Source organism: Lepisma saccharinum, chromosome 2 (genome assembly GCF_977018435.1).
Source record: "Lepisma saccharinum chromosome 2, izLepSacc3.1, whole genome shotgun sequence".
NCBI lineage: Eukaryota > Metazoa > Arthropoda > Insecta > Zygentoma > Lepismatidae > Lepisma > Lepisma saccharinum.
In genome coordinates this window covers 40,463,361-40,489,170 of record NC_139230.1, presented here as the reverse complement: position 1 = coordinate 40,489,170, position 25,810 = coordinate 40,463,361, and the positions used below count along the sequence as shown (strand labels likewise).

The 25,810-nt window shown below is 38.3% G+C and overlaps 1 protein-coding gene across 2 annotated transcripts in view; it reads right to left on the bottom strand.

The window, feature by feature from the left end:
- LOC145984011 (uncharacterized) overlaps positions 1–25,810 on the bottom strand; it is a 122,197-nt gene that overhangs the window by 44,692 nt on the left and 51,695 nt on the right. The gene's annotated exons all lie outside the window — the stretch shown is intronic.

Genomic DNA, 25,810 nt, shown 5'->3' with positions numbered 1-25,810 from the left:
ACCATGAAAAAATTCAAGTAATATTCCCAGTTTTCAAGGTGAACTTTCCAAAAATTCAAGGCTACAAGATGTTTTCTCTATTTCAACCTTGTGTATTACCGCCTCTCACCCCCCACACAAATACAGTATATTAACAATATAAAGAGTCTTTGCGATTCCATTGTATCCAAAAATTATGATTCAATTCGGTATATAATAAAATATTTAATTAAAGGTGTGGAGTTTACATTTGCAATTTCACATACTCAGACTCGAAATACATCTTCAAACACAAGTCACAAATGTTACGGGATATACTAATCTACGAAAATGTTCATTGTATAAGAACTTCAAAATCAAATTTACCTAATCAAATTCAAGATATTATATTATCTTGCAATAATCTTCCATCTGTCAGATAGTTTATTGTTCTACAAAGGACACTAACAAATAAAACATTTTGAGAGAATTTTGAATTATTTCCCCGCAGATTTCTTTTCTTTTCCTTTCTTGATAAAAATAAAAGCTAAATGTGAAAACATTGTCTTAGGTAAAAAAAAAAGTAAAAAAGGTAGTGTTCCTATGTGCTTAGCACCATGCCATGAAGGCGTATAGGGGTAACGCCGCACACTTTCTTGATCTGGTCGTGAGTGGGGGTGATGTGATAAGCATCACACCCCTGGCTGCCTTTACCCCCCAGGGTTTCCCCTCCAGGTACCCAAGTCATTCGACGCTGGGTGGGCACCGGGGCCGCTTCCAACGTTAGAAAAGTTCCCGGATTTGAACCGGCCGGGGATTGAACCCGGGTCCTTTAGCATGGTAGTCAGACACGTTACCGACTGAGCCATTGTCTTAGGGCATTTTAAAATGTGAATAAAATCAATGTGATTTAGATTAATAAAATTTGCAATTTTTCAGGTCTACGAAGAAAAATTCATGCATGCATAATTCCCAGAATTCAAGGAATTCCCAGTGAGTAGCCACCATGCTATAAATTAATCATCAGTGAAACCCACAATCAAAATTTTTCCACAATGTTACTACTGGGTGAGTCTCATAAGTAAAACATTATTGAAGGGTCTTAATTACAAGTCTGATGACTAGGGGCATGCATATTTCGTTTTTGATGAAAACACAGAATGTGAAATAACACATTCTAATGTTAAATTTTAATGTTTCTGAAAGTTGTGAGGTGCATTTTGCTACTCTGTTTTGTAACTAAATTATGCGAAATGAACTGCAAAATGCAAAATTCACTCAAACACAAAATTTAAAGTTTATTTACGGACGTGACACTTTCTGAAGTTTGAGTTATCCTGCAAGTTATGCAATTCACGGAAAATTTATTACTTTTGCTGTAAATATTTGAGAAGCAAGGATGGACCCCTTTATACAGGAATAAACTTAATACTCTGGTAACTACATAATGTGCTATTAGAAGGGTTATGTTTATTTTGTACTAAGTTCAGTTTTTAAACAAGTGTTCTCAGGTTACCAGCCAGGTTAAATTGGAGTTGGCCTGAAGATGAGGGCAATGTATGCCCTCGAAACATTTGAAGCCAACTCCAATTTAACCTGGCTGGTAACCCAAGAACACTTCTTCGAATCACATCGCCAGGAAAGCTACAATTCCTATTTCAGTTTTTAAATCAAATCTTGGATTATGTTCACAATTTTAAAACCAAAATATCATTTTATATACTGCTTTTGATAAGATTTTTTTTTCACCGCTATAACACTGAAAATTTATTTTATTTACCTCTTTTGAACCTGAAATTGATAGTTTTTGTACTGAAATTTTGCTCTTTTTACCAAAAATGTGTGCCTCTACTGATGACTGATGCAATGTTAATCTGTCATTTGCAACAAGTGGGGGTCATGTGCAGCATTTGATGGGTTTTGGGATGGGTGATTATATGGATTACGGGAGAAAGTGACATTTTATGGGCTTATCACTAGGAAGCAGGTTTCTTTCTGAAAAATATTTTCATTCAAAATTCTGTCAAACAAATAGACACTCGCCAGTGACAGCAGTCATTCATTGTATGTTTTATTCTGTTTATTACGAATTGCCCATATAAAGGGAAGCTGATTATCACTGAACAATGGCTTGTATTATTGTATTCAGATGTGCATCATTGAAGTGTGGGATGACATGCACACTTACACCATAAATTTCACCTTCTTGTTCACTCCAGAACCTATGCAAAATTACTCAAGTTTTTGAAGTACCTACAAGCATGTCTATGATGGAGACTTCAATTTCCTCAACTGCACTAACATTTGATTGATTGATTGATTGATTTAGTTTATTTTACTTCTTGGCTAATTTGCGAAGATAGGGATGAGTGATGAAATGATGAAATTTATGAATGGACATTCACAAACAACCAAGCCCAAGCCGGATTCAAACCTGGGACCCTTGGTGTCGCAGCGCGATGTGCTAACCACTCGGCCACAGGGTCCGGCCCAACTTCACTAACATCCTTCACTGTTTTGCAAAGCAGTTGTGTGGAATTTTCCAGTTTTTCTATCATGCCACACACAACTTAGATTTGCAGTTTTTCTATCATGCCACACACAGCTTAGATTTGCAGATAGAACACCAAATCATTTTTGTCAACATCCATCTTTCAATTAATCTTTATTAAATCAAAATATTTCATCTATTTTATGCATTAACTACAAAATATTTTATCTATTTTATATTAACTCCAAAATGTGTTGGTGTTTTTAAGTCCACTTTATGCACAGGAAGGCTAATCACCACTGAACCTACAGTTTAAAGTGTGATCCGCACCACTATGTGCTCCAACGAGAATTGAACCCGGGACTCTTGATTACAAGGTAACAATGTGCCATCGGGGAAGCCCTCCAAAATGTGTGTTTACACAAAGAATTCAGAATTTTATTTTGTCTGGAATGTCTAAAATATGTACATTTTATGTTCTTTCCCTAGAAATATGCCAAAGTATTGACAGGAAAAGTATTGACCCCCCCCCCCCCCAGGAGATCCTCTGATGCAAAATGCAAAACACTAGAAACTGTTGCCAAAGTTCACCAGTTCATCCACAAGGATTGATGTCTAGTCATTCACCACCTTGTTAATAAGGTAGGAATTTGTTATGGCACATGCCAATGGATTCTGACTGATAGAGAGTTCAGTTTATGGTTACAGCCCAGAGAAAGCAACAATCTTCTCAATGTAAAGCCATCTGTACACAATCAAATCAAACACAACACAAAAAATGCATTGAATTCCATACTTAAAAAGAAATGTCAGTGTACAAGTCAAGTCACATTTATGGATACCCTCCAAAAATTTCTATTAGGAATAGTTCTAAATAAAGCCTTTTGTGACAGACAGACTCTCAACCAATCAGAGATTACTGAAAAAAAGCATTGAGGTACAGAATATGCTCTATTCAGTGGTAAAGAGAAAGCAATGTGGAAAATTGTAAACACATGGTTGCGACTTGCAAGAGAGTAATGGAGGAGCAAAACATTATTGTCTGTATATTTAATTACTATTATGAAACAAAGAATAAAGCATAATTTTGAAGCAGCGAGTGATGCGATAATAAAATAATTTCACAAATAACAAAAAAAAAATATTCTGGTCTTAAATTGTAGTTTAGATAAACAAAATGAAAACCAACTACCTACATATCTGTGGAAATGAGGTTTTATGAAATTATTTAAATTCATTATGCTATAGTTTCTCTGTTCTCAGATTACATGTAGACTAAAATACCAAGAAACTACACTGCACTTATTTAAAGCTTCTGATGTGCATCTTCCTTTGAAGAGAAAATTATGTTCATTATGGCTGACATTATCTATTTTTCCATGGCCCATACACTGCAACTTATCAGTAAAATGCAACATTGTCAAATTTTTATTTGATCATGTACAGGTGGAATTTCAGACCTTCCAAGATTTCCAATAAAAACATTGTTCAACAACTTTCAATTGTCATTTTTATTGGGTCATGAATGCTGTTTCAATAACAATTAGATTGTTTACAGACAGCTTAAAAGCAGAAACTCAAGACAAAAAAAATGAGGCAGGTGAAGGAAAAGTCAGGAGTATGCACATCACTTTCTGTGACCTCAAGGTGATTGTGCACAAAAAATCATCCAAGGAGGACAAACAACCAATTCCACCTACAAGGTGGTCACTCTAGGACCATGATAAAATTCAAGTATAATTCCCAGTTTTCAACGTGAATTTTCCAAAATTTCAAGGGTACAAGCAGATGTTTTCTCTATTTCAATCTCGCCTCTCACCACCCACACACATACAAATATATTAACAATATAAAGGATCTGTGTGATTCCAATGTATGTGATTCTGTCTCTCCATTCAATTACAGTAAATTGTGTATATATATATATATATATACACCATTTATATATATATATATATATATATATATATATATATATATATACACACACATATATATATATATTTAATTTAAGGTGCGGAGCTTACATTTTCCATTTCACATACTCAAGACTCAAAACACATCTATGAACACAAGTAACAATGATACGATATACTAATCTACAGACTCAAATATAACAAAACTTCAAGATTTCATATTTTGCAATAATCTTCCATCTTTCAGATTGTTCTGCAAAGACACTAGCTAGTAAAGGGATTGAGAGAATTCTGTTCTATTTTCCACGCAGCTTTCTTTTCCTTCTTTGATAAAAATAAAAACTAAACTGTGAAAAACATGCCTCAGGGCATTTCTAAATATATATAAATCCAATGGGATTAGGATTAACAAAAGTTGTAATTTTTCACGTCTACAGAGAAAAATTCATGCAGAATGCACACATAATTTCCGTAGCCAAATAAACGTATAATTTCCGGAATTCCCAGTGAGTAGCCACCCTGACCTTCTACAGGGACATTTTGTGCTTGCCTGAAAATGTGTCACCTAAACTTTGGTGACAAAAGCACTGACTTTGGCATCACAACGAACTGCCTCAAATTATTGCACCTTGTTCACCAGGGACTTTTTGACCAAAAATAATGTCACCCCACTCACTCTTACTTGCCTGACTTTGTTCCCTGCAACTTTTTCTGTTTCCTGACTGTTAAGTTGAAAGGCTGCCAGTCTGGTATGACATAATTAAAGCATAAACGCAAGCAGTGCTGGACAACCTCACAGAACATGCCTTCCAGGATCAATTTTAAAAATGGCAGAATAGCTGGGACCGGAGTGTGCATGCGAAAGGGGACTACTTTGAGGGTGATGGCACACAGTGAGTTCTTGACTAGATGGTAGCACCAGTCCTGAAAATTTTGGAAACCACCTATATGTGCAGCCTGTTTGCACGTACAAGAAAAGTTCAATGACCTCGATGGGGGTTTTATTCAGAAAATCTGTTCAATTTCATATCCTCTAAATGCTGTAAAGTTTGATAAAATGTTCACATTCTCTTTCAATCATACCTTTCCTGAAAACTGCACATTCCATGCTGTACATACTAAACCTATCTTTTCTAAAGTGAGGATTGCCAAAATTTATTTTTAATTGTAACATACTCTAAGCAAGATAAACACTTATGCAATGAGACTATAAGATTTGATCTAGGAGAGTTTACTGCCCACTGTTATTTTTTTATTGTACAGTCACTGACCCTTGTGGGTTGTAGCAATGGGACTATTACAACCTACAAATGCGTAACTACCCACTCATATGGTTTATTATTGATGAGGGTCATGAAATGCAACATTTGTTTGAGAAAGCTTGCATCATGTTTTTTTTATTTTTTTTAAAAAAAAAAATCGAAGTAGTGAAATATTTCTCTTCTGGTTCACATTTGTAGTGTGTGTGATTATGTTTCACATACTATTGCACCCCCCCCCCCAAAAAAAGTTATCTCTGCCTCTTGGACAAAACTAACTTTGTAATGTAGCATATTAGTGAAAGTTCTTTTCCATCACAAGTTCCTGACAGAATTGGAGGTGCAAAGGTTGTGAGACCTGCCCTTGTAAGATTCTGCTATCTACAATTATCAACTGACCTAAAATAACCTTAAAACATGCATCATATCCTGTATATTCATTTTAAATTCCATTTTTCACATTTGTATATCAAGGTTTTAACTATATTGACCCCCTGAGTTTTCAAGTTCAACAACTCTGTTAAACACACAACTGAACATGGGTAATGATATGGGACCTACACTCATTTGCCAGGGTTTTTTCTTCTTTTTTAAAAAAAGGCTGCATTTCAAAGGTGGTGAATTATTGTTTTAAGTCCACCTTATGCGCAGATAAGCTAATTGGGACTGAATCTACAGTTTAAAGTGGGATCCAAGCCACAGTACAATGTACCTCCACTGGGTATAACTGGGACCCCTTGATTACAATGAGTCATTACCACTAAGGAATCGGGAAGGGCTGCGACTGAAATTTACCATTTTAACAACTTGGTTCAAAACTTTAGTAAACTTTTCACTATTTATTAAGTTTTTGCAACTAGTACTTCTCTGCACAAAAAGCAATATAGGAATTTTCTTTCAAACATCAAACTTTTTTACACTAATAGGAATTTTCTTTCAAACATCAAACCTTTTTACACTAACATATACGAAGTACTGTCAGTACATATACCACAACAGTCTTTCCATGAAAGCCAAGATCAATTAGATAGGATGTTACAGATGGTACTGATACGATCTTTTATAAAGGAGAGACCACATCCTTCAAAACTTGAGACAAGCATGAGACAAACCTCTGTAAAATCATGAAGAGGTTGGGAATGAGACAAACCTCTGCAAAATCCAGTCCAAGTTTTTGGTAAACTATAATGAGTATATATAATATTTGAAAACCAAAATTATGATGTGATTTATTCAGACATACCAAATGGATTTTTTGATTAGATATTATTAATATATAATATATATATACAGGGTGTAATTTTAATGGTGACCACTGAAACGTATAGAGGACATCAAAACAAACAACTTTTCTCAGTAACATTTTTCTCGGTGCATCATTTCAAAAGAAGCACACTTTGCCACTTGAATGCTGGCAACCACACACAACATTTGATAGCATTTGTGGCGTCATATCCCGTCATGAAGCAATGCATTCTAGGGTTGCCAGAACACACATATTGTGAAAAATGACATAGCTACAATCAGCCACATTATGTACCATAAAACAAAATGAGAAAACACGTTCTGTAACCTAACAGAAAGTAAACAAACGATACGAAAAATAGTAGAAAGAAAATAGAATTCAAGTGGAAGTGGTCATATTTAATTTTGTCTCAGCTTACATGTCAAATATTTGCAAATCTTGTTCCCAAGTTCACATCCACAGTTTAGTCTATTAAATTTGTCCTTCTGATACTAGTTGCCTGTGACACATTGAACAGTTGACAAAATAGAAATGAAAACTAAAAATTCCAAAGGTAAGTAACACATAATGTATATTAAGGGCATGATGAGGCAAGCAACAAAAATGGTTGAAAATACAGGAATATAAGCAGTATTAATACAAGCTCTCCAATGACTGTTTATCTATGAACCGGATACACATGTAATGGTTTGCAACTGAACAGGGCAGTATACAGGGTGTTGCAAAATACTGGTTACAATGCTTGGGAGGTGATTCGACAAGTAAAAACAAGGAAAAAATGCCATGTGAAAAAATGTCTAAATCGGAACAGTTTTAGAGTGACAGGCATGTGAAAATCACCTCACAGCATGTTTAAAGCACAATAACTCAAGAAGGAAGAAAGATATCAATGTCGGATTAAAAGAATACAAAGAAAGTCGTACCTGATGAATACAATGGTCCAGCAATTGAGGCCCAGTGTAAATTGTGCAAGGAGACTCATGAATGAAAGTGGGGAATCCCCTGATGGAAAATACAGGAAATTTACTACTATTTTCTGCATAATGTTTAGATCCGAATGTAGCCAGTAAAAAATGATGACGTATGTCCACATGTCCCACTACTGCTGGGACACTGTCTCACACTCAGGAAATAGGAAAATAACTGCAATTCTCCTGTTGCACACTGTTCACATTACGGTACGAAGAAAAACCAATTTGTCGCATGTCCCACTACTGCTGGGACACCAACCCAAATGGAAAAAAATAAGGGAAAACCAGGAAAATAGGTTTTAAATCCCCTAATGTTGACACACTACTTTGGAGTACAAAAAACAAAAGTTAAACAATGGCCACATGTCGTCAGGCTGTACATGCTACAAGAGAGCTCCCAAAGAAAGTGGGTAATCCTCAAAGGAATGAAGACTGAGAATGGCAAGAAAACGCACACAATGGAATGTAACAATTCCAGGCACAGCACATCTTGAAGGGGTTGATAGGGGCTCACAAACACTGGTATACTCAAGAGATGTTGTTGAAAATGTCCGCCATTGACTTCAAGACAAAGATGACATCGACGAAGCACTGATTATCTGGTACACACAAAAACCTCTGGCATGTCACCAGTTGTCCCAGCAGTGGCCCTAACATGAGCAAAGAGGTCCTCAGCACTTTTGACAGGGGTTTCATACACGAGCCTTTTCATTTCTCTCCACACAAAGAAATCCAGTGGTGTGACGTCGGGGAAGCGAGGTGGTCATGGTAAAGGTCCACCCCTGCCAATTCAACGATTGCCGCAAATATCGCTGAGTAAGGCCCTGGCTCCCCGGTTGAAATGCACAGGGTGCCATCGTGTTGAAACCAGATACGTTGTCTACCTGCCATTGGCAAGTTTTCCAAAAGTTCAGGTAATACGTCATGAAGAAACATCCGATAATTCCCACCACACAAAGTAGAGGGCAAAATGTACAGGCCTATCACGTGGTCACCTACTACGCCACACCAGACATTCACTGCAAACCTATGTTGTTGATGGTGCACAATGATTGCATGCGGATTGTCCATATCCCTGACGTGGCTGTTGTAGTTATTGAACATGCCATCCCTCTTGAACATTTGCCTCATCGGTCCACAAAACTATTGTTGGGAAATCTGGAATAAGAGTTTGTTGCACATACCATTGGCAGAAATCCATGCATAGGGGAAAGTCCATGGGCAGTATGTGGTCCACCTTATGCAATTTGTATGGGTGCAATCCCTCCTCCTGAAGAACCCCGAATACATGGCTATGGTGAGTTTGTCGCGTACGAGCAATGACACGTGTGTTGGTGCCAGAACGGTCTCGTATCGCGTACAACACGTCCTATTCAAATTGCACAGTGTGCACAGTGCGGGGTCTTCCACAATCCCACCTACAGGATAATAGAGATCCAGTTTCACGCAGTCGAGCATCAAGTCTTTGAAAGAATGGATGTGCTCGTAACTGCCTATTGGGAAAACATTCGTGATACAAACGCCGTGCTTCACAGCTGTTTCAGTTTGCCTCTCCATAAACGAGATGCATATCAACAAGCTCATGGGCACTTTCCCTTTGAGTGATGGATCACAATTACCACGATTAGCACCCAAGTAATGTCACACAGGTGTCCACTCAGTTGTTGCAAACTGAGAAAGAACACTGGAATACGTACTCTACGTACAATACTCCTTGGTGCAATTCAACCACACACACACGCCAGACTAAACTCCATGCTGCAACACGCAGAACAGACAGGAAGAACAACAGTGGACTACACACACTACATAGTATCCACCAATGCTAATACATAGCAGGTGACCAACACTACCAGCACCTCTATTGGGGCTTTCTAATTCACTTAGCTGAAATCAATCTCAGCGTAATTTGACAGCAGTGTGATTTTCGGGTGAATTTCCTAATTCCCGAGTGTGGGATGGTGTCCCAGCAGTAGTGGTACATGTGGACATACATCATTTTTTACTGGCTACATTCCGATCTCAACATTATGTAGAAAACAATAGTAAATTTCCTGAATTTTCCATCAGGGGATTCCCCAATTTCTTTGAGAGTCCATTTGCGCAACTTACACTGGTCTCAATTGCTGTACCATTGTATTCGTCAGGTACGACTTTCTTTGTATTCTTTTAATCCGACATTGATATATTTCTTCCTTCTTGAGTTATTGTGCTTCAAACATGGTGAGAGGTGATTTTTGCATCCCTGTCACTAAAAAACTCGGCGGATTTAGACATTTTCACATGGAATTTTTTCCTTGTTTTTACTTGTGGAATCACCTCCCAAGCATTGTAACAGGTATTTTGCAACACCCTGTATATGCTACTGATTCATCATGAGATTGTTACTGTGGTTGTATGCGTTTTAGTCGTAATGTAACAACGTGAACCTTTACCAGCACAAAAGTACCACAAGGAATCTGGACATAAACCTGTACATATCAACCTTGCAATGAGATTTGCAAATATTTGACATGTAGCTGGGTGTAAACAGCCACATGTAAGCTGCAAGTCCAATAAAAATTATTGTTGTTGATGTTCAACATGTAGGTTGAGACAAAATCCAATATTGACACTTCATTTTGAATACGTCTTTTACCATTTATCATATCCTTGGTTGACTTCCCCCTTCCCCTGAGATGACTGCTGATCTTCTGACTGGTAGGCTATGATGTCTACTAGATGCATTTCTCGCTTCGTTTTACAGCTAATAATGTGGTTGGTAGTTTGTCATTTTACACAAAATGTGTGTGTTCCTTGCAACCCTGCCATGCGCTGTTTCACCACAGGATATGACGTCACAGATACGATCAAATGTTGTGTTGGGTTGCCAGCATCCAGGCTGCAAAACTGTATTTTTTGAATGGCTGTAGCGTCAAATCGATGTAGAGAAAAATGTTACTGAGAAAGTTGTTTGTTTTGATGTTCTCTATACGAATCTGTGGTAATGTGGTCTGTGGGTGCCATTAAATTGACGCCCATGGACCACAGAAACGTATAGGCTCAGAAACATTTTTCTCGTTGGTGCGTGGCTTCGGCGCTACAGTCGTTCAAAAAAGCCATTTTGCCGCCTGAATGATGGCAACACAACACTTGATCGGATTTGTGACGTCATTTCCTGCGGTGAAACAGTGCACGGAACTGTTGCAAGGAACACACAAATTTTGTGAAAAATGACAAGACTACCTACCAACCATATTATTAGCTGTAAAAGGAAGCGAGGATCGCATCCAGTAAACCGAACATCCAGGGTATCTCGACCTATCAGCTCCAGAAGCCCAGTAGTCATCCCAGTAGACGGGGGAAGTAAACCAACGATACAATAAATGGTAGAAAACATATTCAAAATGAAGTGGTAATAATTATCGGATTTTGTCTCAGCCTAGATGTCAAATATCATCAATAACAAATTTTATTGGACTTACAGCTTACATGTGGCTGTATATGCCCACTTACATGTCAAATATTTGCAAATCTCGTTCCAAGTTATATCTAAAGGGTTGTGTCCTGATACATGCTTTGTGGTATTGTGGTGCTGATAACGGAAGTATCCGAGGTACACGTTGTTACATTATGGCTGAAACACGTACAACCACAGTAACAATCTAATAATGAATCAGTAGCGAATATACTACCATGTTCTCAGTTGCAAACTATTACATGTCTATGCAATGCGTAGATAAATACAGTCATCTGAGAACTTGTATTACTACTACTTATATCCCTGTATTTTCAACCATTTTTGTCACTTGCCTCATAATGCCCTGAATTGTGTTACTTACCTTTGGAATTCAATGTGTGTCAGACAACTAGTATCAGGAGGATAAATTGGATAGACTGAACTGTAGATGTGACCTTGGGAACAAGATTTGCAAATATTTCACATGTAGGCTGAGACATAATTCGGTATTACCACTTCCATTTGAATTCCTTTTTTCTACCATTTTTCGTTATCGTTTGTTCACTTTCTGTTGGGTTACAGAACGTGTTTCCTCGCTTTGTTTTAAGATACATAATGTGGCTGATTGTAGCTATGTCATTTTTCACAGAATGTGTGTTTTTCTGGCAACCATGGAATGCATCATTTCATGACAGGAAATTACGTCTCAAATGCAATCAAATGATGTGTGTGGTTGCCAGCATACAGGCGACAAAGTGTGCTTTTTTGAATGACACCCTGTGTGTGTGTTTATTATATATACCGGGTGGTCCAAAAGTCCCGGAACGGTCACATATCATGAGAAACACACATCAAATCTGAAAACTAAAAAATACGTGTTTAATAAGTGAAAGAAAGCTATTCAATGATATCACACTTGATTCCCTGCCCCCTGGGGGTGGGGCAGGGGCAACTGAAATTTTAAATGGAAACCCCCATTTTGTATTGTAGAATCGGAAAGAGGACTTCATTCAGAGTCCAACGAGCTATCAACCATCCTCCTAGTTCCATCAGGAACGGAGGAGATATGGCGATTTTAAATTTTCACCCAAAAAAAAACAACTTAAAATTTTATAAAACCCCCAAAAAATTTCAAAGGGACACTCTGCCCCTAATTGACCTAGAGTGAAATCAATTGCAGATTCGGAATCTGCATGTCAATACATTTCAATAGAGTATATGGTAGACATATTATATATATATATGGATGGTTTTCTTTACTTTTATTTTGTTTATCTTAACAGCAGAGCTAATCCATTACTGGCAACTATGGTTGCATGTACTGAGAATATTATTCAGTTTGAGATTTCTAGTGTCAAAAAGCATCAAATAGAAAAACAAAGAAAAGCTTTTTTCCCCTAATGCCATAAATGCCTGTGCTGGCACACACACTACATCACTTCTCTATGTATTTTCGAGACATGAAACTAGACCTAGACAGAAGTTTACTGTATAAACCAAGTCAAGGTAGCCAAGACCAAAAACAAGAGGGGCCACCTAACACTTGAAACGAGGCTGCCAATTCTAGTCTAGACCATCCCTACTGGAGATAACAGAAATGAAAATATTATGACCAGTGCTTAGTTTCCAGCTCTTTACAAAAAGACAAACAACGGTATTGTATCAATTCTAGGGTGTTCAGGAAAAAAAGAAAAAGCAGACACAAACTTTCAAAATTCAGGGACCAGCATTACATGTCCTGAAAGAGTAGTCTTTTGTAGTGTTTCTCTGCACATTTGGTCCATCCAGCATCCTTAGGACTGACGCTAGAAGTTAAATACACTTGTTTTTTTTGTAAGCACTGCCGCTCTTGTACATTGCAATTTGTCCCTATTTTCAATACAACTTTGCATGGGTGTTGTGTACCACTGATATATACCAGCGGCGGCTCAAAAGGTAGAGCCGCCATGCCATGGCACTACCCTCAGAAGAAACTCATACCTCGCCAAGTATTGTTAAATGAATACATTGATAGTTTACGGACAAGGAGATTCGAATCTTGCAATCTGTCAAGCTGACGTGACGACCGCCCCAACCTCCTCACTGCATCGCCAGCTGTTTCGTTCATACCCTCGTGAGGCAACAGTCCGTGCTGCCCAGGAGCTGGCCTAACCCATGGACCTAACCAAGTTGACACACGTGCAGAGGGTTGAAGAAGTCTCAGCGAGGAACATTTCCACCATGAGCCGAGAACAAAGTTGCAGGGGGCGAGGTTAGCCCATCAGAAACTGTGCCTGTCTTCGCCTGGCACGGCGAGGGAATTTTCGCAGTGTTGACACAGTTGCCACCTTTAGAGAAAAGTCGCTAAATATGACTGATTTGTAAGACCCGTTGGGGAAGTAATTTCTGCCTACTTTTGGAGAAACAAACCTAGTATTTTTCCAAAGTTAAATGAACATTTTTGATAATAGATAGATGCACCAAGAGGGCCATCCAGACTTTTTTTAAAAAGTAAAAAATTCTATTCTATGACGATGCAAGTTTCCTTTGGCATTTCGACAATTTCTTTTCATAACAAAGATATTTTCGACATCCAGTTAGAATATGTGTGCACGGAGGAGGAAAATGTGATAGGATTGTTTTTCCTTACCTCTTGTAATGGTTATATTTTTAGGGAAGTGTCCTGTAGTGTATAAATATAGATTAGTGAGTGAAGATGAATCGGATTAGTACGTTATTACTTAAACACACGTTGTTTTCCACGTTACCAAATGAGGATAAACATCTTGGCCACCGGCGCAACCTCAAGGAGGGAGCCCGGGAGGGGCATTGCGGAGTTTTTTTTTTTTTTCTTGATCATGTTGGCACTACCCATCATAGTTGCTGCCACTGCTATATACTATATTTTCTAGTTCACTTTGGCCGATTGTGGTAGCCACAGGGGTGTGCCGAATACCATTTTTTTTTTTTGTACAATTTAACCTCACTCGATGGTCGATATTTTGACCAGCAGTGCACGGCAGCAATTAATGATCCATTTCTTGAAAACTGCACATGATATTTCAGTTTCTTTTATCTTTAGTATAAATATGAAGGTATGATATCCACAAATTACAAAACAATATATCCATTGTTGCTATTATTAAAAAACACACTTTGAAAAAATTCTTTCTTTCCCCTTTGTTATCCCATAATATTGATATATATTTTAAAAATGGCTATAACTTCTAAACTAAATTTTTTTAAAAATCTAAAAAACAACCCGACAATTAAGGGTCATGGGGGTACATGGGGGAGGGGCCAATGTAAAAAATTTGCCTTGACAACATGGCAGAATTAGGCTTAATTCCATCTATGCTCAGGTCACGGTCAGGGGGTATCCACACTAGCAGTGAAGCTTCACTCCAGTCAAAGTACAATCATCGTCAGTCTGGCATTGGTTTTGATTTTTCTGGTATAAAGAGCCTGCTGATTATGTTGACTTTGCTGTTATAGAAGAAAATAACAAAGGAAAAGAATTGCAGAAGTGGGGATTGATTGATTTGGTTCATTTTACTTACTTCTTTGCCAGTTTTGGCTGATTGTGAGGATGAGTGGTGATATGAAATTGATGAAGGGACATCACAAAGAACATCCATGTCCAGGCTGGGATTCAAACACAGGACACCTGACATTGCAGCACACTGTGATAACCACTCAGCCATGGAGGACTACTATTATAAATATAATACTGTTTATTGATGTTACACTTTTGGTTTGAACAGCAACTTTTATTTGCAGCTACAATGTGCAAAACTGCAAATGTCAACAATGGTAAATACTATGGTATGCACCAAAATATACAGTACTGAAACTCGCGCACCTCGAACGTGCATGTGAGTTTGTCGATGGGTCATAGCTCCAGCCGCTTCTGTTCTCAGTAGTGAAAAGGAAGTTGTAAACTCACTTATAGTGTATATGTTAGTGTTTCTTTCAGGATAAATAAACTCACAGATGACAACAATGTAATGTTAGTCTTTTAATTACAGTACTGTATATTTTGGTGCATACTGTACTTTGTTGGTCTAGGTTTGGCATGAAAATTTACGGGCTCCTTGATTCATGTTGATTTCTTTTATTCTAAAGTTTCTGACACAACACGTGACAAATACACATCAAGTTGTAAGTCTAGTTTCAAAGACCCAAGTGTTACTATGCACATCGTGTGAAGTTAATTGGAGAGGATTGTCAACACAACCTCCTTTGCACACACAAAAAATGACAATTTGGTTGTCCGGAAAAATATGACACTCAATAGGTTAGCTTTTTGATTTAAGGATTTTACTTGATGCAACAGGTTGGAAAAAGGTCATACCAACTAGTGGAATCACAGGCAAAATAACTTGTGCAGACCTGTGACTCCTGTGCATCATCCCCTCACATGGAGGGGAGAAGTAGAGTGGAGCATGCTGCCTTCAGAGGGCTGCACGAGACCCAGAAGAAACCAGTCCACAAGGAGACATGCCTAAAATAATATTCAACACACATGTCAAGCCAGGTGTTGGACGTTGCGTAAGTGAGCTTCCCTGAACAAGAATCCACAAGCCTCTAAGCCTGCCAGGTTTTTCTCTTTACCCAGTAGTTGCACAAACTAAGAAGTCACGTTGAGGCCCAATGTAATTCCTTCAGTCTGATGCGAACACCACTGCCAGTGTAGTCAACGCCCATTAAATTTTACTATGCATGGAGGCATTTGAATTTATGCTAGGTGCAGGGGCCTTGCAGTTGTATTAACTGTTAGGTTTAGTAACATCTCAAATTAGTTTCATTATTATGTCAAACTGATTACCACATATTCTCCAAATTTGTTTTGAAGGTATTGAAATAGGTTTGTGTTTTTTTGTTTATTTTATGTCACTTTTCTGGCCTTGAATCTTCAATCTTCTCTCAATTTCATTTCTATGTTTGCTGAAAAGTGTGGACCAGCACTGCCTGCTATTTGCACACGTCCGAAGATACAAGCTAACAATTATATTTTGCATAGTATTATTATCAAAGCAGTCTATAGAACTAGATAAGTAGCAACGTGAGTGAACGATGATTTGTTGAAATAGATGGCAATATGCCAAAACCTTTTGTAATATAAATACTGATTTCATGATTCATTTTATGGACCCCTGTGCTTTAGTGTTCAACATCACATGATGTCAGAAAATGTAATGGTTGAAAAAGTACTACATCGAACCTAAATTGAGGATAAAATTTCCTTCCGAATGAAATTTATGAAAACAAAAGAAGCTATCTTTGTGCCTTAGAGGGGATAGTAACACTAACTAAGCAAGTCACAAAAAGCATAACATTTCAAAAAGGGGAGGGGATATCTTGAGCAACTAATTCAGATATTGAATTGGCAAAATTACACCAGAGAGAAAATCTCTAGCAACAGTTTTCAAAGTTCATCGAAAAATAGTTTAAAGTAGAACGAACAACCACCAGCCACACAATGTTCCAAAAATGTATTCACGATGGCATTTTGTGAAACTTGGTTCATAGTCCTTTACAGGTGTCAGTAATACAAATTACCACGGAATAAATATCTGCAATTCAAATTGATAAAACGTGATTAACATTTGAACAGTTTACAATCTAAAAGTTGGCAACACTGACTGCATGACACTCATATCTGGAGACAGTGCAAAACCAGAATGAGAGTTCGATGTAGGTAAGACAGCTGGGTTTTGGAGGCTTTCAATGCTGAAGCTTCAAAACCCAGGCAGGCAGTTCTTACTTGCTGACTTTTAGGCAGGACAAGGAGGAAAGCCTAGCTTGGCAACCAGGTGGGCATAGTAAGTAAATCTGGCAGATGTACAGTGCTCTGGCTGCCTTGTGGTCTAATTTGCTAATGGAGGGGAAGGTGATGAACTACTTTTGGCCAAATGTTCCTTTCCTTGTGGTCACTTTATAGTACTCATGGGTCATATTTATGGTTAGTTCCTCATTGAAATTTTATTCATTGGCTGTAATTGGAATTTGGTTGTTTGTCAAATTTTCTTCAGGTTCAATATTTTGACCGTATTTTACAAACAGAATTGAGAAGAAAATATTTTGGTATATGTTGCTCATTGCCAGCATTAATAAATTTTATCTGTACAAATCTTTCACTGCTTTCCAATAGGTCTTAAGACTTCTGGTCACTCATCTTTTAAGCACCAAAATGGGCTACGAGTCCTTTGCAACCATGGGCTGAACACTGTTACTGAACCGTAGGTTGAGCATTACATGTTCACATCAGCGATCAAGTTTCAGTCTGGTCAAGCTCCCCTCACACTCCAAGTGAAATATTCTGCACAATGACCGTGACTGGAGAAAACCTTAACTGGACCGCTAAGCCAAGCACTGTCAACTTTGCAGCAGGTTTTCGCACATGTAGATCCAAACGTGCGTGCAGAATATAGTTCCACTGAGACGGATTATATTCAGACAACTGCATACTTGCAAGAAAACAGTTATTTAATTTGTAAATTACAGACAAAATAATATATCCATTAGCAGGTATGAACTTGATTGGTTGCAATCACTGTGCAGACGAACTAGGATCCGCAGATTCACCAACTGGAGTTTGTATTGCGCTGAAGAATCGCTGAAGATCAAGAGTGAGTCAAGCAAGACAATACATTGCAAAGCGAGTGGAATCCGTGATACCAGTGTTGCACATCCCACTATTTTAACCCTATGTTCATTGTGATGTGATTGATTAATAATGGTGCTATACAGCAGCGAGAATGGCTGAATCGAGGTCTCCTGTTCAGCGTGCGGTTTTACCCAAGTGTTTATTCCAAAGGGAAAAGCTCTTCAAATCAAGCAAGTTGTTTTAAATGCATAATCCTCCTTACGAAACATGATCAAAGTAAAACAGGGCGTGATGTGATTTGCCGTCAATGTGCGCACAAACTATCATGGGTGCTGAATGATTTGCGGTTTAAGTTTAGGAAGAGGACACGATTGTTTGTTGTTTGACAAAAGAATCTCCGTGGTATTAAAGAAATCGCCGTGATAAGAAACATGTTTATTATTTGGACGAGACGTGCTTTAACTCCGTGGGGGGGGAGGTGGCGGGGGGCATACATTGAATCAAACATTGAAGGACACCACAGTGCAAAACCACTGCCAGGGCTGAAGAAAAGGATGAGAAAAGAAGAGGGGAAGGGGGAGGCTTATTGTTTCACCCACTGGCAGCAATGAATTCCTTGTTGAAGGCGCATATTTATTTACTGTTCCGTGCAAAGAAAGGGTGATTATCAGCAAGAAATGGACAGACCAACATTTGAATCCTGGTTTAGTGAAGTGATTTATAAATTGAAACCAGAGTAATAGCAGCAGACAATGCTCCTGATTGTCACCAATAACAAATCTTGCTTTTTTTTGCTGGTATAACTTGAAGTGCTTGTCTCTTACAGTAACGGATGTATTGCGAACGAAGCAACCAAGTTTTTCATAAATGTATTTCTTTCTAAACCAAAAACAATAATTTGTCATTAAATTCAAAATTGTTTACTTTCATCTTTGTTTATTTTTCTTTTGTGTGCTCGAAATATACACACATGCTCTCATGTTTAGAAGCTATTTCACATTTATATTGAGTAATGACACATTAAATGATTATGCGCAGAAAGTACTTCTAAAATTTTATGTTTCAGGAGACAAAAAGAAGCAAAAATACATTCCCCTTTACATGCATGCTGGTTTTGATGTGTTGTGTGGTTGGCAATACTGTGGATTTTCTCAGTGTCGATGATGTAAGCAGCTCAGCGGTTGAGGCAAGACTGGCACGGAAGATTCTGAGCTCAGTTCTTGCACGGATTGATACATAAAACCTGCTGCAAATTAGCTTGATGCTTGGCTTAGTTGTGAATGCTTCTATTAAAAAATCATTCCAACAATATTGGACCAGACCGTGACCTGAGCATAGATGTGAATCAAGTCTTAACCAGAGATATCTTGAAAAACTATACACAATATTTCAATTCTGTCTTTCTTGTTCATTAATCTACTTCTAAAGTTATTACATACTCGAATTACAGAACAATACATCCATTGCTACTATAATTAACAATCACTGTTTGACAAAGTCCATTGTTTCCCTATTGTTACTATGAGAAATTTGAAGATAAAGGGGTGTAATTCGTCAAATATTGCATCTTTTTGAAAAAATTTAAATTCTGCATACAAGAATGAGTAAAATGTAACATATTATGTAACATCTGCCAATTAATGGCCCAGGGGTGAAAGCAGGGGCAAAGAACCAAAATCTTCCCTAATTATGCCAAATTTCCAAACCCCGCAATTTTTTTTTACAAAATTGCCATTCTGGGTATTACATACTCTCAAAGAGTGGTCATATTCTCATAGAGTGGTCATCTTGTCATGCTTCCCTCCAAATTTGGTCCATTCAGCATCCATAGGGCTGATGCTAGAAGCAAAATTCCATATATTGTTCCGTAAGTTGGTAACAATGCCGCTTTATACAATGTTATTTATTTTGCCAAAAAGCATCAGTCTGATTTCAATGATTTGCATGGTTGTACATACATTTTTCATTCATTTCAGTCTATTTGTGAAGAGGGGGTGGGCGACAGAGGCATGCTGTATGCCATTTAAAAAAATCATCATCTTCTTCCTTTAACACTAATTATTGGGAGGCACAATGTATAAATTTTACCTCCACTAAAAGCCCCGTCTTTAAGAAAGAAAACAACCAATTTCATCCCTACAACAATTAGTTCTAGAGCTACATTTTTTTGGTACTTCACGGCACGTCTGAAAAGCGAGCACTTGAAAATGTGTCAGCTACAATTAGAATACAGGCACATGAGGCTCCGGCCGACAAAGTTTAAAAAACATTTCTTTGATGACTCATTTAATGCTACAAACCCTCAAAAAAGAATTTGATCCTGGATTTATGCAACCATGCTGCACAGGCCCACAGACAACACTAACAATAAAATAAATTAAGTACATGACCTATCTACAAATAATCAGGTAGTTAGTGGCATAGTACAGTAATTTTGGCTTTCAGATGTTGCATATTTTTTGAAGTCTCACATAATCAAGATTCATATCAATGTTTGCATGTTTACTATTAGAAAAAGAATAAGGGAAATAACAGCTGAATATGAGAGGAACAGTGTGGATTTAGAACAGTAGATCTGATATTCACCATAAGGCAATTACAGGAAAGGCAATACGATTATGGAAATGATTTGATTTAGGGAGACCGGATCCGATCCGGATCCTAAAATTTTTCGGATCCGGATCTACAACTTTCGGATCTGGATCCGTTTTGCCATCCCACATGAGCGCTTCTTTGGAAAGTAAGAATGTGTTTATAACATATTGTTACCTGCTAATATACATATAATATATAATACACACACACACACACGTGTGTGTGTGCGTGTGTGTATGTATATATATATATATATATATATATATATATATATATATATATATATATAGTGCGTGCGCGATTTGTAATTAATACACTTACAAGGGAGGTCTAAGTCTCTCCCTCCGATTTCCATGAAACTTGGCAGGGGTATAGAGGGGCCCAATGGAAGAAATACGTGTTTTTGTGTTTCAGCTAAAAAAAATGGTTTTAGGGGTCAAAACCCCCCCTCAAATGTCAAGATGAAGACAATTGACGCAGGGATCTGATCCCTGTGTCCCACTCCGATTTCCATGAAATTTGGCAGGTGTATGGAGGGGCCCAAATGAAGAAGCACGTGTTTTTGTGTTTCGGCTAAAAAATGATTTTAGGGGGCACCCCCCCTCAAATGTTAAGGTGAGAAATTGAAGTGGGGATCTGACCCCGAAACCACGTAAATATGGCATAGGAAGAAACAGGGGGCATAGGGCGTAATGGATGCACAATGGATGTAATTAACAAAGAGGTGGGGAAGAAGATAGGAGATGAAGAGGAGTTGCTCACTGATGACCTAGTAATATGGGGAAACAATGAAGTACAGAGACAGCTTGATGACGAGATCAAAAGAGCAGGAATGAAATTCAGCACAGAAAAAAGTGAGGTGCTAACAACAAGAAACAGAGCCAGAAATGTACCAAGAATAAAGAGGAACATAGAAGAGTTGAGATTAGTGGAGAGTTTCAAATATCGAGCAAGTGGAAGAATAGATGAGGAGGTAAACAGAAGAGGATAAATGGGTAGTGGACTATATCAAAGTGTTCGAAGATTAATATGGAACAGGGATGTACCTATGAAATGCAAGAAGGTAATATATAATACATACTATGTACCAAAAATTATGTATGGAGCAGAGACTTGGACAATGACAGAGAGAGACAAAAGATAGATGCAGGCAGTGAAGATGAAATTTTTAAGGAGTATATTGAGGAAGACTAGAAGGGACAGAATAAGGAATGAGAAGATACAACAGATAGTGAGGGTGGTGAAGCTCGAGGACAGAATAGATCAGGCACAGATGAGATGGTTTGGACACATGAAGAGGATGGATGCAGAACAACTACCAGTAAGAGCTTATACTGCACAATGAGTGGGAATAAAACCAAGGGGGAGACCGAGATGTCAGTGGAATGAGCAGATAAGGGAGTGTATTAGATGAGAACAAGATTGGAACACCATGGAAAGAAAGGAATGGTGGAAGACCAGAAGAAAATGGAGAGGCTTGACTTCTATGATGACCAAGTCCGAGGCAGGAAATGGCAAAGGATGATGATGACTATGCATAGAGGTTCTTTTTTTATTGTTCTGGGATGGTTTGGTAGTAACATTTTTTCATGTATGCACTAACGATGTCAGGAAAGGTGAGTGGGGAGAAATATTTTCTGGAAGCGAGCCACACTTAACGGTCAACTATATCATGCATTTTTTCTTGAAATAGTTAATTTGATTATGTACTATAGTTTGATGGGGTGGTACTTTCCTTTTTTCTGAAAAACTGGGGATGCAACTGAAAAAGGTTGACCAGAAATGGCAAAAACTACCCCACCCAAAAAAAGGAAAACTTTCCATTCCCACTTAAAAAAAAAACCAGCTATTTTCGAACTATAGACAATGGCTTTCTGATGGTAGTCTTGATTGGGCATCAAAAAATTTTGGACACTGGTGATAAGTATCTGATATTAGTCTAGATCTCCATTGAAGTCATGCTTCCATGTTGGCAATATACAGAACAACTGCATAGCTCTCATTCAAACTTAACATCAATCATATCAACTCTTTGACCTCCCAAGCATTTCTGGACCAAACTCTATGGACCCATCACTTTCACAGACTCAGGGGTAATTTCATTTACAAGCAGTTCATCTTTATCAATATTAATTTAATATTGAGGTAGTCTTCTCCTTCAATTTTACCCACTATATCTACTTTACTAAAACTACCTTCATCCTCAATCAAAGCTCCTGTAGTAAAATTAATTTAGCCTGCATCCATATCTATATCTAAGCTTGAAAATGTCTTCATTTGCAGCCACATTAAACATTATTGCCATTAATGATGTGATCTACTTGATACCTCCCATTCCTCACATTAGCCCAGTCTAGTTTGCTGCACTTTATGACACGTAATTGCAGGTGTATCGAGGTGTCAGGCTGGTGCAAGGAAATGATGCGTGAACAAGTAGACGAATAGTGGTGTTCAAGTTCAGAATATTCAACAAATGCCTGTGATGCTTTAAATGTTCATTTGATTAGTTAGCATGCACCACGTGACCATACACCACACTACACCGCTCAAGAACATAGTGCAAATGGTGCAGACACCAAATACACTACTTGACACCAAATTGTATTCGGCACGGAATTTTTCTTGTACTCCTTTCACTGGTCTGCCCTGTGAGTAATATTCCTTTACGATGAATATTCTGGCCTCCTTCGCCAGCTTCATTTTTGTGTCTACACTGTTGATTAGCTATATCTCGATTGTTGCCTTCACACGTCTAGGTTTACCTCTCCCCATGCCTGACTCCCTCTCTCCGTTCACCATCAAGGTCAAGTCAATGTGCATCGTTCACAGCACACTACGTTGAAAACTAAATATTATTATTGTGTGTTGCTACATCGAATATCTTCTCCCATGTCGGGTTCGGTTTATCTTGGCCCACCCAGTAGTATCAGGATCTAAAGGGTCTTTCATTAAGTGATACTTTTTAAAATTTGAATAAAATATAAACCACTCAATGTATCAAAGTAAATTGTGCTTCTTTTTGAAGCTTAGACATTGCAGTTATGTTCTGAACAAAATATCGTTCAAATGTCCACCACGGCTTTGAACACACTGACGCACACGATGGCTCCACTGATCCTGATTTCAGTGGAAAAATCATCTTCTCAGACGAGGCACATTGTTGTCTTAGTGGATTCGTCAATACGCAAAATTGTCGTTATTGGAGCGAGAAGAACCCACAAGTGGTCCATGAGGTGCCATTGCATTCAGAAAAACTCAATGTGTGGTGCAGTTTATGGCGTGTCGGCATCATTGGACCTTATTTCTCTCGAGATGATGAGAGAAGAACCGTTACCGTCAATGGCAACCGCTACAGATCCATGTTACGTGAATTTCTGTGGCTAGAACTTGACACCATAGACATTGAAAACATGTGGTTCCAGCAGGATGGCGCTACGGGCCACACAGCTGATGCTACGCTCGATTTGCTGAGGGAGAAGTTTGGAGACCGGATCATCTCAAGACGTGGATGTCTGAATTAGCCACTATGGTCATGTGATTTAACACCCATGGATATTTTTCTTTGGGGCTACACCAAAGCCCACGTCTATGCTGACAAGCCACGAACTTTGGAACCTTTGGAGGTGAAAATTCGTCAGGTTATCGCAGACATAACGCCACTAATGTTGGACAGAGTGATTAACAATTGGAGCTTCGTGTGCGTCAGTGTGTTCAAAGCCGTGGTGGACATTTGAACAATATTTTGTTCAGAACATAACTGCAATGTCTAAGCTTCAAAAAGAAGCACAATTTACTTTGATACGTTGAGTGGTTTATTTATTTTTTTTTCAAATTTTAAAAAGTATCACTCTTAATGAAAGACCCTTTAGAAATTGCAAAATAATTGTGAACCATTGAAGCACCATGAACCATTGACATGTGGTTAGGTTAGTTTCGGTTAGGCAAACAGTTAAAATTTGGTGTCATGGTAGTATTAGGAATATATATATATATTTCCTTGAGAAACAAAAAAATTCGCCTGGTTTGTACGTATGTCAGAACTGTTGCTAAAAAATAGTATTTTCAAACTCTGAAAAGGCCGAGATGATACTTATCTATGGCGAGTGTAGGAAAAATGCAGCACAAGCATGCAGGCTGTATGCACGATGGCATTTGCACTCTGCTCTGCCGACAGGCATAGTAGGGATGCACCTTCTGCCTCAACTTCACGTTACAATTATTTGAAAACCACTTGACATATTACAATGTAACAAACTCCATTCTTAATGATTTTTTCCGTACTTTCAAATGAGCTGAAAATAAAATTGGGTTTCCATTTAAAAGAAAGTAAGTTTGTGTTGAAAGCCATATTTCCTTATGTAGTTGAACATATTGTGTCCATTAATTTCATGAGCCCCTGTCATACCTATATATCTGCGAAAGCAGTTTTTCAATTTATTGTTGTTTACGAAATATTTCCGGTGGTAATTTTAGATGACTCCACACACACACACACATACATATACAAATACAAATGATGAAGGAAACAGTAAACACTTACCACACGAAGAGAAATAATTCTATATTTCGCGATCTGAGTCGCATTTTCAAGATAGAAGGAAAAAAGATCGGGGTCACTTTGAGAAGAGGCACAGAATACTGACTGTAGCGTCTCTATGATCAGTGTTGCCAGAAACAGTTGATAGATAATGAAAAGTACTTCTAACCAGTGTTTACTGTAAGGTGGGTGGGTAGTTTCGGGGAGGAGAGGAAAGTGTTACTGGTTGGCTAGGTTGAGTCCGGGGAGTATAGTGGCGTGCATGCCTGCTATATAGGCCCTTTCCCATCGCCTGCGGAAAAATGTGTCAGAGCAGGGGGGGGGGGGGGGGTAAAAGATAGCTGATGACAACATGGAAGCAGTTATTGAAGGTGGTGTTATGGCTGTTGGTGTGGATGGCAACTGTGAAATCTGAGTTTTGGTTGGAGGAACGATGATTATTGATCCTTAGATTCAAAGGGGTGGAGGTTTCGCCTAAGTAGAAGTTGCCGCAGATTTGGCAGATGAGGGTGTAAATTAGGTTGGATGAGTGGCAGGTGCCCTTAGGGTAAAGGGTGAACTCACCTGCCACTGTGGGGATCAGGAGGGTGGGGGAGGTGATGAGTACGGGGCAGGTCTTGCATCTGGGTTTGTGGGGGGACGGAAGACGACCCTTGGTTTATCCCGAAAGATGTCACTGGTATCAGGATCACTGTGCAGTATGGGGAGGAGGGAGTGGAGGGTATGTCTGATTATATATATATAAATATATATTTAACAGGTACTAAAGAAAAATCTGTACAACAAAGGCTTAGGTTTTGAAGATGATG